Source organism: Scleropages formosus, chromosome 2 (genome assembly GCF_900964775.1).
Source record: "Scleropages formosus chromosome 2, fSclFor1.1, whole genome shotgun sequence".
In the NCBI taxonomy this organism is placed as follows: Eukaryota; Metazoa; Chordata; class Actinopteri; order Osteoglossiformes; family Osteoglossidae; genus Scleropages; species Scleropages formosus.
Window position 1 is genome coordinate 19,041,854 of NC_041807.1, and position 15,856 is coordinate 19,057,709.

Genomic DNA, 15,856 nt, shown 5'->3' on the forward strand with positions numbered 1-15,856 from the left:
TCATTAGAAGCGTCTTTGTGCCGGGGGTGGGGCTAACTGGAATAGGGGTGTAGCAGCAAAAAGGGGTAGGGCCAGCACCGCAGACTGAATGGAAGCTGACCTTAACAGATCTTCCAACCCAAGCTAAACTCCTCGAGCGGAAGTTTGGGTCAGCACTGGGGCAGCTTCCTCCCGGTCTGGTGCTGTCGTTTGCGGTCTGGGCTCAGGGCCAAGCCAGCTGGCCCACGTGTTTCCCCTTAGACTGGCTGCCTGTGATGTGGTTGCCTCTCCCCTCCCCGCCTCCATCCCTCCATCCTCTCTGATGTCTCTGCCCCCGGGTCCGGTGCCAGTCGTCCTCAAACCGCTGTCAGTAAACGTGGACAAATTCGAGCCCAGTGGGAGCCAGATGTGGAGACAAAGTGCTGATGGTGCGCCTCCGCGTGCTGCGTACAACTTTCTGTCCCGGGTGCGCGGTGATCCATGGGACAAGGGGTGACTCGAGGCTAGAGCCCCGGTTCGCCTTCGCTGGAAAGCCGTGATGGGAACGGCCTGGCCGGGTTCTGAACTGCCCCTTTGTGTCAGGGCCAGCAGAGAAAGTGAAATCACAGCTGCTCTGAGGCTTTGTTCCAACCCGTCAAGAGCGAACTGAGGTCACACAGCACGCTTCCCTATCTGTTTACCTACCATATACTCATGGTTGCGGTTATGGTTTACACAGTAAATATCCAAAGGTCATTAAAGTAACTCTGGCACTTGGTTAAAGGGCAAACCGTCACTTGGTTTTAACCTGGAGCCTTGGAGACTCCAACAGACCTGTTTTTACTGCTACACTCTTCATGCAAACTGCCTTTTGAACATAATTCTCCTTCGCTTCTTGTCAAAGTGACTGACGGTGTCCACTTAGGATGCAGTGCTTTGTTTTCTCGATAACCGCTCGGCACTGGGTAGTGGGTTAAAATTATTTATTTGGATTTGTTTAAGTGTCCTTCTCTTTTTTTGAGGGCAACGCAAACCTTTTATGTGTTAGCTGAACTACATACAGGTAACAACATAAGTGACTTATGATAGCTGTCCCACTAAGCTTATATTTTTTTCGGGTCCCAGTATTCAGCCATAACGCTTAATTCCAAGCGCTCCACCTGTCGTACGATACCATCGACTGGTCCCTATTTCTTATTGACTCGGTCATTGTGTCGATTAGCGACTGCATTTAATTTCTAAAAACATTGCTTTATCTGCAGATATTTTGTTTGTGATCCCATACAATTTCCTTTTTTTTTTTTTTTTTTTTTTTTTTTTACGGTGTCTAGCAGATGAAAACATGAGTGTTCTGGTGGTGCAGGAAAGAAAAGGCAAAAGAAAACTAGACACCTGATAGCGGAGTGGTTCAAGTGACTGACTTTGGGCACAAAGGTTGCAGATTTGAGCCTCACCTCTGGTTGTAGTATCCTTGAGCAAGGTACTTAACCTTGAATTGCTCTAATAAAATTACCCCCCTCTAAAAATAGGTAAATAATTGTAACCTTAACATTGTAAGTTGCTTTGGAGAAATGCATCAGATAAATGTAAAACACATTTATAAAAGAAAATATAATATTGTACTGTATTCATGTGACCATAGAGTGAAATCAGTAAAAAATTATAAGAAAAGCCCTACCATCCAATGCAGTATTTATAAATGGTAATAGTTAATACATCCTAAAGGTTTATGCAATACAGCCTAAGGAGGTCCACAAATGACAGAGTCAGCTTACGATGAGGTCATTGGAACAGAACCTGGCCGTAAGTCGAGGACCTCCTGCCCACACACATTATTGTAGACACAATTCAGTTTGTGTTTCCACTCAAGCTGCGCTTGCGAAGGTGAGCAGCCGAGCTCATGCTGGTCCTCATCAGCAGCGGCCGTCTCTTCGGGAAGCGCAGAGAGACGGCAGGGTCACGCCAAGTGGCGTGTGCTTTGAAGAGCCCTCACACATGCGTCCGGCGGTTTCATGTTACCCCTTTCATCCCCAGCCATGCAAAGTGTGTTTTCTGCTCTCTTCTCACACTCGTATTATGCATAAACAAAGGCCCACTTTGATGTCTTCAAGAAACTTTGCCCGAGTCTGCTTTGGATGGAAGGGCCGGAATCCCTGCAACTTGCCATGAACCCTCCAGTTGGCCGGGGTCCCACGGCTGAACCGCGGAGTTGCTGCCGTCACCGCCACCGAGTAAGTGGGAAACAAACAAATCTGCTCACGAAGGAATTATTACTTTTTGGCTGAACGTCAGCCTTCTTCTCTCAATTAAGCTTTAATCAGCGTTCAGTTTTGTCTGCATTTCTCAAGGATATACCTTGCCCACTCCTGGCAGGAATGTCCCCCTCCTTCCACGGTCTGCTACTGGGGGCGATATTAGCAATAGTACTCAAACGAGTTATTTATAAATACAGGGGGTCACATTTAGAACACTGGGTAGGGAAATTTCCCCCACCTCTTCCATCGTTACATCTACTGTACGCCTTACACTATCAGATACATCATCAACAGAGGGCAACGCAAAACATTCAAATATATTCTTACGGAAAAAGTGAAATGTCTACGTTCACTCTTGTTCTTTAGGTTCTCTCTCCAGGGTCCGGTAGTTCAGATCCGAATAAGACCTGAAATTATTTTTCACTTCTCTCAAAAATCAGTTTATAATCACATCTGCAACCACGAGAAGGAGAATAACAAACACGGGCAGAAAGTGTAGATCGCTATATTGCTTGTTAATAACCGGGCAAATGTGGAGCAGACCTTTCCTTTAGTGTTATCAAGACAATTTCATTTCCTGGCCAATATTAATTCATATGGTTTTGTTTTCTCTGGAATGGAAGCCAAACCCAGATCAGAAGTAAAAACTGTTCCTATCTGAGGGCTTAAGACGGCTCAGCAGACGAATTGTATTCTCCGGATGGCCTTGGCCACCTACTGAATATTATATAACTGGAGCAGAGCCATTGCTGTCCAAATATAAGCAGTAATAAAGGGTTGGATTCCAAAGGTATTACAGTTCGTGGAATTTTCACTCGGGTTAAACGTGTTTATATTTCATATTTACTTTGTTGGTTATCTGCTCCTTATAGCCACTGCGCCTTTCAGTGGTTTATACAGGTGGATATTTTTTTACAGGAAGGATTCAGGCTGAGCGCTTGTTTGAGGAAACCACAATAGGGCGACTGCTGTGACTTGAACCAAGAACCTTGAGGTCACAAGTGTGTATGCGCAGCCTTTGAGATACCTGCAGGCAGTCGTTGGCACAAAAGCTGTACACTGAGCTCCTCTGATTTTTAACTACTTTCATCAAAGGTGTATTTTCCCCATTATTATTACTTCCATCCTGAGAGATGTTCTGTATTTATGAACATAAACAGTGGTGTAAATGTAATAACGCACACACTGTGTGGGGTCCCAGCAAATTGGAGCCTAACCCAGCAACACAGGGCGTAAGGGGGAGGGGACACACCCAGGACAGGGCGCCAGTCCGTCGCAAGGCACCCCAAGCGGGACTCGAACCCCAGACCCACCAGAGAGCAGGACCTGGTCCAACCCACTGCACCACCGCACCCCCTATAATGTAAATAATAGATTTAAATAGGTAAATAACTGTAAGTAACTTAACATTGCGTGTTGCTTTGGAGGAAAGTGTCAGATAAATGAATAAATGTGTTCTTGTTTGAAATTATATGATATTCATCTTTCCTCCAAAGTGGCTTATAATGCAGAGCTGCCTACAGTTATTAACCGATGTACACAACCGATGTAATTTTTACCTGGGGAATTTAGGGTAAGCGCTTAGTTCCAGGGTACCACAGTAGTAGATGTGACTCAAACCAGCAACTTCAGAAGACCGAGGCCACCGCTCTGACCAGTCAGCTGTCAGCTGCCCCCTTTGTAGGGCAATTAGTTTCTGTTTCTGCTTTCATACAAAATTCCTTTTCCATTATTTTGTTTTACAGAGTTTCACAGAATAAGAACACTGTTTGTGTCTCTGTGAGTAAATGTGTTTGTGAGTGTGTGTGTGAGAGAGAGAGACCCAGATGACTACGCAGTCAAATTTCACCGGGATTGAGCTCTGCGACCCTGTGGCCCGTCAGCAGCTTGGGGTGTACTGAGCCCTCCGCGCTGGGCTGGACAACACCCACCCCCCACCCCGACACCTGGGGCCACCCTTCCTACTCCACATCTCTCCTTTTCGCACGACCCTCCTCGCAGTTTATGTTTCAGAAAAGCAGAAATGGAACAAAAATTATAAAGATGAAAAATACCAAGTTCGTCATGTTGCCCGCAACCTACATTTAACGGCTCCCCGAATAATTAAAGTGTATGATGGGTAAAAATAGATTAATCCAGAGCAATTTTCATGGAAACTGACACAGAAAGAAGAATGCGCTGCCTAGATGGGGACTAAAGATGGTACGGAGCAGTACATTATATGTGGTCCGTGTCCTTCCAGCGCACAAGGGTTATAGGAGAGTGGGCGGAGCTACATCTCTGGTCTCATGCAGCATTTCACAGCCTTGGAGCTCATTAACCACCAGGTGGCACAGTTTCCACTCACAATCGCAGTCCGACTTCAATGAGTCAGTTGACATGTATTTCAACGAGGGAGCACTGATGGAAGAGTCATCAACTTAAGTCCTACTTAACTGCAACAACCTTCTTCAATCTTGCAACAACCACTTGTGTGGGTTCTTAAGTTTGCTAGCAGCTTCTTCCAGGCATGTGTGGGGGTGCGTACAGATGGCGAGAAACATGTAAACTCAGCACCCCCAAGTTGGTCTGGAACCCCGCGCCCACTGAGATGCTCAGAAGCCTTGAAGCACCAGCTTAACATGCTGTGCTACCATGTCCCCCTTGAGGGGGGTGCCACCTTTATTAATATTACAAGATTTTCCAGCGGAAATTTTTAACTTTATGACAGTAATTCCAAGACCGACAATATCATGGGTCCTTGACTGAGCTGTGGACGACCTTCCATCTGACAAATGTGTTGCGTGTGGCTCCCGTACCCCATGCAGGGCCGACGGCACCTCAGAAGAGCGACCCTCGTTGTTTCCTAGGGTCCACCAGCAAGACGGGAAGCCCAGAGAGCAGCCAGGTATCAGCGTGTCACAGCAGGTGGGTCATCGACATCTGTGAGTGTCAGAGACACCTGCCATGTGGGTATGGCGACCCAGCGAATAATGTCAGGGTGTCTTGTTTCGCACTGGCAAACACAGCGGGCCCACCGTGCGCTCAGACCTCTGGACAGACGCTAAAGCAATAAAATGTACCATGTTTCCACTATGAGGCGTTCCGGCTCAGCACAAACAGCGTTTCAGTGCCTCCCGAAGCTGCCATTGATGAACTCTAAAAATGAACCACGAATTGCCCTCAGATGAGTTAAATACACTTATGACCCATTATGCAACGTTCCGTTTTTCTTTTATCCGGTTTGCAATTGTTGATACCACTGATCGTCAATTGGTCGCAATTTTCATTTTTCCAGTCTGTGACATCCAGCCGAGATCCACAAATGTTCAGTCCAGGGTGACAAACTGAGACTGCATGCAAAAACTGTACAGAGCGGCTGTGTTAGAGAGACCGCGACATAGTGCATTGTGGGAATGATGTACCCACACTCTCAGTTGTGGTCTGACACTTTCTGGACTTGCTTTGTGTTTGCGTCCTCTCATAATAATTTTAATTTTGTAATTATTAATTTATTTAAATATGATGTACCATACAGTATAGCCTTCGTCCTCCTCAGTCCAGTCCCCATACATTGTCACATTAAGTTTATTGCATTAAATCATTATCTTAAATTTATTTCACATAATGTTATTATGTGAAATAATAATTATGAAAATGATAATACAATAATTATTATTATAGAATTAGTTATGCAATCTATTTTAACATGTTACACAACTTTTTTCTTATGATATTAGGCATCACTTTGTGTGATTTTCAGGTGAACTTGGGATGGGCTTGGAGCGAACTGGAATATTTCGAAGAAATATAGGAAATAAATGATTTCATTGTCCAGTTTTTCAATATTCAGTCTGTTTTCAGGAATGAATTAAGACCAGTTGATGGGTCCAATAATTTGGCCTTCAAGTACTCCATCAGCTTTGTAATTACTCCATCAGCTCTGGCACTGCTGTCCCTCCCCTGGTACCCGCAACCACTGTGACGGCCAGCAGAGGAGGTTCCCTGGAAGCTGTTATGAATGAATGTCAGTCCACCTGTTTAAAAGCAGCATGAATGGAGCTCTCAGCTTATCAACCCATTTTCAGAGGAAAAGATTTTCAATCGAGTGAAAATTTGTTGGTTTTCTTCCATTTCTTTCATTCCTGCCAGGTTCTTGGCCTTGCATTCATGCATCGATGACGTGGGTGGTACAAGCTCAGCGTGTCGGGATGTCGAGTGTTCGTCCTACCCACGCGCCATCCTGCCGGCTGCCCATGTGTCTTTGCACAATGGAACGCTGCCCAGGTCCAAGCCAGACCGTTGAAAACGCATATTATGTAACGAACCTCACCCACTCAGCTGAGGCCAATACGGCAGGAGGTGCAAAACTTTTCATAGCACAGATGCAATATTTGTTTATTTTGAATCCGGTGCGGAAGTGTAGCGCTTCATGATGACTGTAACTTTAATACATCTGGTAATTTGACGCGTAATTAGATGTGTGATAAATTCGACTAATTTGGTTGAAATGTATCATCAGTCCAGCGTTCCATTTTTTTTTTTTCTTTTTTTTTCCAAAATCCTTTTGCGTTTACGATCCTGATTTTTCTTTTGCAGTTGGTGCGGAAAATATTATACAGCACAGGCTCCACGCAGGAGACTTCAGCTAATCTCTGATCTCTCCCTGGAAGCTTAATCTCTTCCATATTCCCGCCAACGTGACACAGTTTTACCCCACTCTCGATCGCCCGCATACTTCCAGACAGTTTCCATTTTCCCAGTGGAGAGAGCGGGAGCATATACTGCAGCCGTTTGTTTTGAAATGGAATAGGGACCCTGAGAGACTGGCTAACCGTGAACAGATGTATGGGCTTGTGCCACACACAGAGCCCAAACAAGCGCTTCTCTGTGGCGGCTGCCGTCACTTCGCCCTCTGGCAGACACACCGGGGTGTTACGACTGGGGGGGGCGGGTGCTGGGGAGGAAGGTGGTGGCTGAGTTGCTTCAGACATGATCCCGGGGAAACAAAAACGTGACTGACGGGCAACTGTGGCCTCTCAGCTGTTGTCATGGACACCAGGTCAGTCGCACGAGGTACAGAGTAAGCGTGGAAATATTAGGCTCCTCCAACGATGCACACAGAAAGAGCACAATGCCGGTTTTGTGGAAGGACCTTTTGTGCTTTGTTTAATACCGCACTCCCTACCGCACCACCCTCCTGGGTTGCTCAGACAGGCTGAGGGCTTTCCGCAGCAAGCAAGGGGCTTGTCAAAGTTCACCCGCTGTCTCATACGCCCCGCAGCTCCAGGTGTTAATCTTGATTTAACGGGAATAAGTACCAGCTTATGCTTAAATGTGATTAATGTATGTTTGTAAAAGACCGATGCTGAATGAATGTCCTGAGCTGAACCAGAGCAATGTATTTACTAATCAGGAAGATATTTACATAATCAGACAGAAGGAGCATGAGGAGGTGGAACAACTAGGGGGGGCCAAACGGATGCTGTGCTGCTCAGCAGCAGATTTAGGAACGTGTCACGTTTTTGGAAGTGCAGCCTTGCCACAAGAAACGGCCATTAGGGTCATGACCACCTGAATTTATGTGGACTTTCGGGTAATTCCGCTGCCTTGGCTAACAAGGTGTTCCTTGGCATTTATGAAGGCCAAATTTGGACTTTGCGCGTGCTTCCCGACAGATGAGTGGAAACCAGAGCCACCGTGAGCTCTTCTTCTCAGTGATAGTTTGGATCGTGTTGCGTTCACTTCTCAACCTCCATCAGTCCTCGTTTACTAGTTTCACCTGTTATAATGTCAGTGATCATGGAGTGTTTGGACTGTCCAAACCATGTCCACTTGTCCACTGAATGTCATCTCATTTACATTGCTTTCTTTCTTCTTTACTCTTCTGTTTTAGCAAAAGATAATGAATTAATACATAAACACTGAGTGTTATGTGTGTGTTTTTCATCCCTGTTATGTATTGTACGCTTAATAGACACAGTGTTTAAGTCTACAATACACAACAGGTAAGAAAGAGCTGAGCGAGTGCAGGTACAGTCACACATTATTATAGAGTAATTAATTAAATAAAACTGTACTGTTACGGGGGGCGTGGTGGTGCAGTGGGTTGGCCCGGGTCGTGCTCTCTGGTGGGTCTAGGGTTCAAGTCCCACTTGGGGTGCCTTGCGACAGACTGGCATCCCGTCCTGGGTGTGTCCCCTCCCCCTCCAGCCTCACGCCTTGTGCTGTCAGGTTAGGCTCCGGCTCCCCGCGACCCTGAATGGGGGAAGCGGTTCAGATGGTGTGTGTGTGTGTGTGTGTGTGTGTGTGTGTGTGTGTGTGTACTGTTATGTTGTGTTATGATAACTGATGTTACTTAGTGAAGAAACTGTGTCCATTTTAATGGCATTTGGTGATATTTTAGCTTAAATGGGTGTTAGCTTTGGGATTCTGGAACACAAAAATTAATGACCAAAAACACACACACAGACACAGACACATTGGATGAAGCCGCTTGTCCCAAGCAGAGTCGCAGTGAACTGGAGCCTAACCCGGCAACACAGGGCGCAAGGCTGGAGGGGGAGGGGAAACACCCAGGAGGGGATGCCAGTCCATCACAGGGCACCCCAAGCGGGACCCAAACCCCAGACCTACCAGAGAACAGGACCTGGCCAAGTCCACTGCGCCATCGCACCCCCTTATGACCAAAAACAAAATGTCAAAAAAAAATTAATGACAAAAAACAAAAATGACCATTGAAATTAATGGAAATTGTCTTCAGTTTTTGAGAATTCACCTTGCAAAGGATTTTTTGTTAAGAAACTACCTTTGTAAGGCAGAAAGCAGTTAGAACGAAGATGACATCCTGTCACACGTTTCGGAATTCACCGCCACCAGCCGCAATGTGACTTTCTGTCAACATAACATGGCTTTCATATCATCATGTAATTTTTTTTTGCATCGCTGCCCTTTGTGTGTCTGTACAATGCTTGTGTTTCTATAAATAATATATAAATACACAGACACATGAGGATGAAATGAAAAGGAGATGATGTCCAAATTAGCATTGGTAAAAATAGGCGTGATTTATCATCATGGGATCTGTGACTAAATTCTTCACATGGTTCATGTGATGGACTGTGGCAGGAGCCCAAGTTGTTGTGGTTCTGATTCGCTTCCTGGGTAACGGCTTTAGCACGTGGTGCCATCGGCTGGCGAAGACTCTGTTATTAGAGCAGATCCCTCACAGCGTCAATTTTAGCCCTTATTTTTCCCCACGTTCATTTGACACTTTTCTCCAAAGTGACTTACAGTGTTAAGTTACCTACAACTACTAACGCACTTATGCAGCTGGGTAATTTAACTGGAGCAAGTTAGGGTAAGTACCACAATCAAAGGTACTACAGCAGCAGGTGAGAGTGGAACTAGCAACCTTCACACCCAAAGGCAGCAGCTCTATACTATTAGCTGACTCCGATGATAGTTAAAGCCTCCAGCCTAAGAAGCATTCTGTCACCCGAGCATCTCCAGCTTCATCCATGTTATTCCAGCGGTGGTGCATCTCATTACTCGTCTTCCTTGATCACATCTGTTTCAAACAGTGCCACTGGATGACACACCGGGGTATCATGTCAGGGCCAGGTTGTAGGCACACATTTGGGATGCACTTCAGCGCCTCACCAGTAGTTTCATCAGAAGGATTGAGGGCGAACACTTGCTGACAATGGCTCCTTCATCAGAGGCACAGAAGCGCGCCGGACCGTGAGCTCTAGAAGCTCATGTATATTTCATGTGGCATGCGTCGCAGCCAGGGCCGCAGCAGGGGGAATGGGGCACGGAGACCTGTGGGGAGGAAACCCCTGAGGCAGGGGGGGTAGAGAGGACGAGGAGAGGCCCGGTGAGGAAGACAAACAAGAAGGGACATAGAAGGGTGACGAAGACCACAGACGGGGTGCGTAGGTCATGGTGGGTGGGAAACACTGATTCTCTGGGGGATAAAGGAGCAGCAGTGGAAGCATAGGGGCACTTAGAAATGTGCTCTGGTTTAACCGGCACATTCCAGTCAGAGCACTGACCTAGAGAGCAGGGTAAACTGCAGATGTGTTTCCAGGAACTGTTACTGTCCTGAGCCAACGGGTGGGCCAAGTTCAGGCGTAAACCCGCCACTGACCTGCTAAAGCACCTGTTCCGGTTTTGTAGTCGTTCAACCTGCTGTCCTCTGATGCACAGCGATGGGGGGTGTTTGGGGGTGGGATGGGCTGGGGTGTTACAGGCTGCTCACGTAACCGCATAAGTAGGTCTGACAAAAGCATTTCAGAAACACATCACCAGAACCAGGTCAGCAGCACACACTGGGACAGTGGATACTGAGGCGGTCAGAGATACTGCTTTGCAGTCAAAAGACCTGGGTCCAAATCCCATTTCTGTAGTACCTGTAAGCAGGGTAGTTATCCTCAACTGCTCAAGAGTAAATGGGCAAATAATTATATACAACTTAGTATACTCTGATGCAGTGAGTGACACTGGTGCCTCTCAGCACCTGAGCTGTGCATTTGGACATAGGTTCGAATCTGGCTCAAGGTGTGTGGCATGTGTGTGTGTGTTTTTCCAGTGCTCATAAAGCAAAGGCATACAGAAGAAGGCAACTGTAAATCACTTCTTCACCCTGTCTTATCATGAAAACCTGGTTGTCACCATGAGTCAAGTGTAACTCAAGGGCTCTTTACACCCCTTAGTAAACAAGGGCAATGTTGGCATAAACACTGGAGTAAAGCATCAGCTACATGAATAAGTGAAACTGCATCTGGTCTGTATTTGGAGCTTATTTAAAAAAAAAAAACACACACACGCAGAGTCAGGTCATATTTTTGGGTTTTAATGGACATTTGATAGGACAAGGACATTGCGGCACTTGGATGTGCTGGGTTTGGGGAGTGACCAGGTCTGAAGAGCTATGCAGTGCAATTACAAAGTTTTTATATGGTGCATCCACAAATTCAAACAGACAAAAAAGAAGAATATGACGTGGCCTTGTTCCTCCACACCATAGTCATATTCCAACAAAGTAAGGCATTGGCTCTGATGATGGAGGTTTTCAAAGCGAAATGTACCAGAGTCTTCTTTATATATTACCTGCATATTTATAGACGTGAGTTTCACATTACTAATAGCGTTGGCCAAATCACTTTAATTTAATCACAGATAGTTCCCCTAACCATCCTCCGTCTGCGTCATGCTTATTAATAACCTTTACAGCTCTGTACATGTGAGAGATGGTTCTGTATTCTCTTTAAACGGAAGGGCGCACGCATCGCCGGTAAGGCTACTCCTATCACCGCTCACATGCACTGGCATCACACGGCTGTCACCCAGTTCCGGGCGTTTGCTCGCGTGTGGCCGCTGGGAGGCGTCCGCCGTGACTCGGTGGTTCGCCGGAACATGCGCCGCACGATGGAGGAAGGGACCGCAGTCCCGCTCTATTAATATCTATGTGCAGCCAGCGAGAGGAGATCACAGAGGCATGTATCTCGAGGCTGACGCAGGCACTTCTCACTCACAAGCCCACTTTTACTGCTTTAAAAAAACGGGCCCCCAGCTCCTTTCATGTCCTAAATAATTAAGCGTTTCCGAGCAGTTCGGTGAGCGAGTGGATACAGGGCTATATTTAGCACGTGGCGAGGAACACTGCCTGCTCATGACTCATGGTTCCGTGGCAGAGCTATAGAGGAGAACACGCAGCAGCGGTGAGTAATACGGAAGACGAAGGCCGCCATAACAATGACAATCGTCATCGCCGTTCCAGCAAGGCCCATTTGTGTCAGATGTTCTGCTTGATGTGACTCATGAGTCCCACTTGTGGGTCTCGCTCATCGGGACAGATAAGCAGGAAAATTACCGGAGGTTACATTATCAACCAGTATTTGTAAACATTTGAAGACTGAAAATAAAAATATTGAATCACTCCTGATTCAGGAAAAAAAAATCCAAATGCGGCAATCAGTTATCGTGCTGAAATGATTTTTTAATGCTCATAAAAATTTGGCTTGTGCAGCAGAGCACTGTGTGGGAGGTCATGGAGGCTAAACAAACTGCTTGATCAGGGTCATTCTGTATCAGTGGTGGCCAACCATGACAGTAAATGAGACGATAATAGAAAGTAAACAAACACTCCCTATTCCAGAGGACTCTCTGTTGTTCTAATAACACTGAGTTGACTCAGAATTTTCACCTCAAAGCATTACTGTCCTACAAGCCACAGCATTCGGAATAGGCAGCACCCTCATGATGTCATCGTGAAATGAAGGCCATAGTCTAAGTGAGAGACTGGGGAGCAGACTCAGCGTGTACCCCAGTCCAAGCGGTGAGGTCACCCTGGATGAGCCACACCTGATGAAACACCTCTTTGTTAAACTTGGGCACCATGATGATGGAGTAAAAACCTGCTTTGAGGAGGATGCTGACAGCCTGCAGGAGGTCAGCAGCATCCCCATGTCCCCCAAACATCAGCACCATTATGCCCCATGCCTGTGGACCTTGTATAATGGTTGATGCATTTTTCTTTTAGCAGATGATGATAGTTAAATGGCCAGTTATCCTAAAGTGTAAGATAATTGGAGTGAAGAAAAACTTATAGATTAGCATTTCCATACAAACTGGTGCGCATCTACTGGACAGAACAATGGAAGTAATTTGTTTTTGGAAACAACCGAAGAGTTTGGCAAAGGATTACGCAGCATGAAGTCTCTGTGATTAAAAGGCACTGGGAAGAGAGCTGAATGAGGCATTGATATGCTTCCTTTAGGGTTTCTTTACAGATGATGGAAGAGTGTGCTGAAACTCAGCACCTGGAGCAGAACAAAGGGAACAACTGGCTTCCATGACGTCACCATCAATTGAGCGTTCTGTTTTCAGGCCTTCTGGTGGTGATTTTCTCTTGAAGGGAAGGCCTTCACTGATAGCTTGATCGGTCCCTTCCGGAACGTGGGGTTAAGCAACTGGAGAGGGCAGGCTGTTTCGGAAGGCAGTGCTGTGAAACATGGCAGATAATGCAACGTCAGGGCAGAACAATGTCCTCAGACTTGCCTTTTCAGCCCTTTCCTCAGCCGTGATGGACTGGTCAAAGTGCACGGAAAGAGACTGCTGGAGGCATTCAAACTGCATTTTTGAGCAATAAGTGCAAATATGGTTTTTGAAAGGAGGTGTTTTCATATGTCTCAGGGTCACCAAGGAGGTCATTTTGAAGAAGTACCAAGATCTTCCATTTCATAGCTAAGACATAAATCCATGTATATCAGCTATAGTGAAGTACAGTAGTCTGGCTCATACAATATTTTTTCTGGCCGAATTGTAAAAAACAGGCATTTCTTAAAACAGGGTGTGTATTTTCATATGGTCCTTCTGGATCATTATTACATACAGGTGAAAAATGCTGTTGTCCATGGTAGTACTCTTCGAAAATCCTTCTCAGCAGAGTGTCCTTCCACCTACATTGAGGAGGACATGGCTTTTCAAAGCACACAATGCGCAGACTCAATAAACAAACTCAGAGACCTCAGCCTCCACCAAGGAACGGTCGCATGCTTCATATTCATAAACCACAATGATCCCTTTGTGCGCTTCCTTCATCAAAATAGCCCAACACGGCCTTGAAGCTCTCTGTCTTCATTATTTCTACCAAAGATACTGTTCTATTTCTGTCTTTGGTTACCTTAATTTGTTCCCTCAAGTTGAAAAAATGTAATAATCTTAGGCAAATGAGTTGTGAGGCCAAATTAATCCTGCTGGTTGGAAAAGTTCAACCTTCCATACTACAAACAAGAGGGATTAAAGGGGAGGAAATTATTGTGGAGCTCCTGGACTCTATGGTTGGCTACTTCCATTTCCATCTTTTTCACTCTCCTTCTGCTTCCTTTGTTAGAAGAGTTCAGCCCAAGGAAGAGTCGGCAGCATAACTGTAATGGAGACTGTAGCACACTGTCCACACCAGAGGTCATGGTGTCTGCCTGCGAAGGCCCTTTTGTCTAAATAATTATATGGGGGTCAGTCTTGGACTTTCATTTTATTGGGTGCCTTTTTGCATTTCACGGAACAGTGGAAGCAGACAATCAATCGTTTTACGAATGTCATTATGATGGCAGATTCAGCCAATGATTCATTTGGAAACATAAAAAGTGAAAAATGTTTGTTGTCCTACATAAGTCTTTCTGAGGTTTTCTATTTCTAAATGTTCTTCGTAATTGCTGCAAATTTCCACGCCATATTTGACCTAGTTTTCTTTACAGCCAAGGCCTGAAAATGCCACTGTAGAGAGTAGGAGCTCTACCTCTCTATTTTGGAGCTTACATCGTACTGCTGAACACAACAGGGGTCTCGGGCCAAAGCCCACAGCTGTAGCCAGCAAGACGCATAGTGGTTGGAGGAACGGATTCCAAACCTGAAGGTTGCTGATTCCTTCAACTCTCTGCTATACTTCCCTTCAGCAAAGAACTTACCCTGAAGTGCTCCAGTAAATATAGTGAGATGCTTAACTGGGTCAAAAACTGTTATTCGCCTTGGACAGAAGCGTCAGCTAAGCAAGTAATTAATAATGTATTCCCTCACAGCAGGTGGGAATATGGGTAGATCTTTTGCACGACTGGAGAAAATAAAATGATTCTGTTTCCCAAAAAGACTGTGCTTGGAGATCAGCCTGACCTAGTTGAAACCTCGTCTACATGGTGGACTTTAAAAGTGCCACGGTAGACATGATTTTAAGCACTTCTGTATCAGTCCATCAGTAACCGCTGCAGCACACTGGCCTTTTCAAACGTTTTAAATAAAGGAAAAACTTACAACTGAGCACAGCCGTTCTCAAACTGCTCATTTTTGTTCTCTACTGTAAGAATAGCAACAATAGGATCCTCAAATAGCACAATCGAATGATTATATAAACAGTCACTACAGCAACAATTTCCAAAAGCCATTGGATGTGCATAGTCCTTTAGGAACTCTGTAACATTACAGACTGATGCGAGATAGGCCGGAACACTGTCATAACACACATAATGTACCCAATAAAGTTTACGTTCAAGCACTCATAAATTTTCATGTCAAACAAATGTCTGCAAAGATATTTCCAGGAACTATTAATTACATTTTTATATCCTTAATCTGATGTTCAGCTGGTGATTTAGTTTAGGCGAAGGAATTCAGTTGAAGAGTCAAGAAGTAAAATTAGTAACACGCTTTCTATGGATGTGCTATAAAATGACTTAGTGGATTCTGAACTGGTTAGAGACATTAAATTCGAGAAAGTCAGCCAAGAGACAGAGTTGCCTTGAATGCTGTTCTAACTGTTACACCATATTTGTTGTACACATGCATTCAACCTTCCGCTGGTTTGAGCTCCCGAACTATGGGTTCAGACCTGAGTTTCAATCAAGCTTTGATTGTGTAGTTTTGCCCTGTTCCTGTTGCCCAACATATGCTTGTATGATTCTGGACTATCATGACTCTGTGTTGATCTTGCATTTGTTCCTCCATAGTGTTTTCCACCCGTCCTGGGTGTGTCCCTTACGCCCTGTGTTGCCAGGTAGGCTCCGGTTCCCCGTGACCCCCTATGGGACAAGCGGTTCTAAAAATGTGTGTGTGTGTGTGTGTAGTGTTTTCCATACTGTTCCAGTGTGCCTCTTCTCCCCATCTAT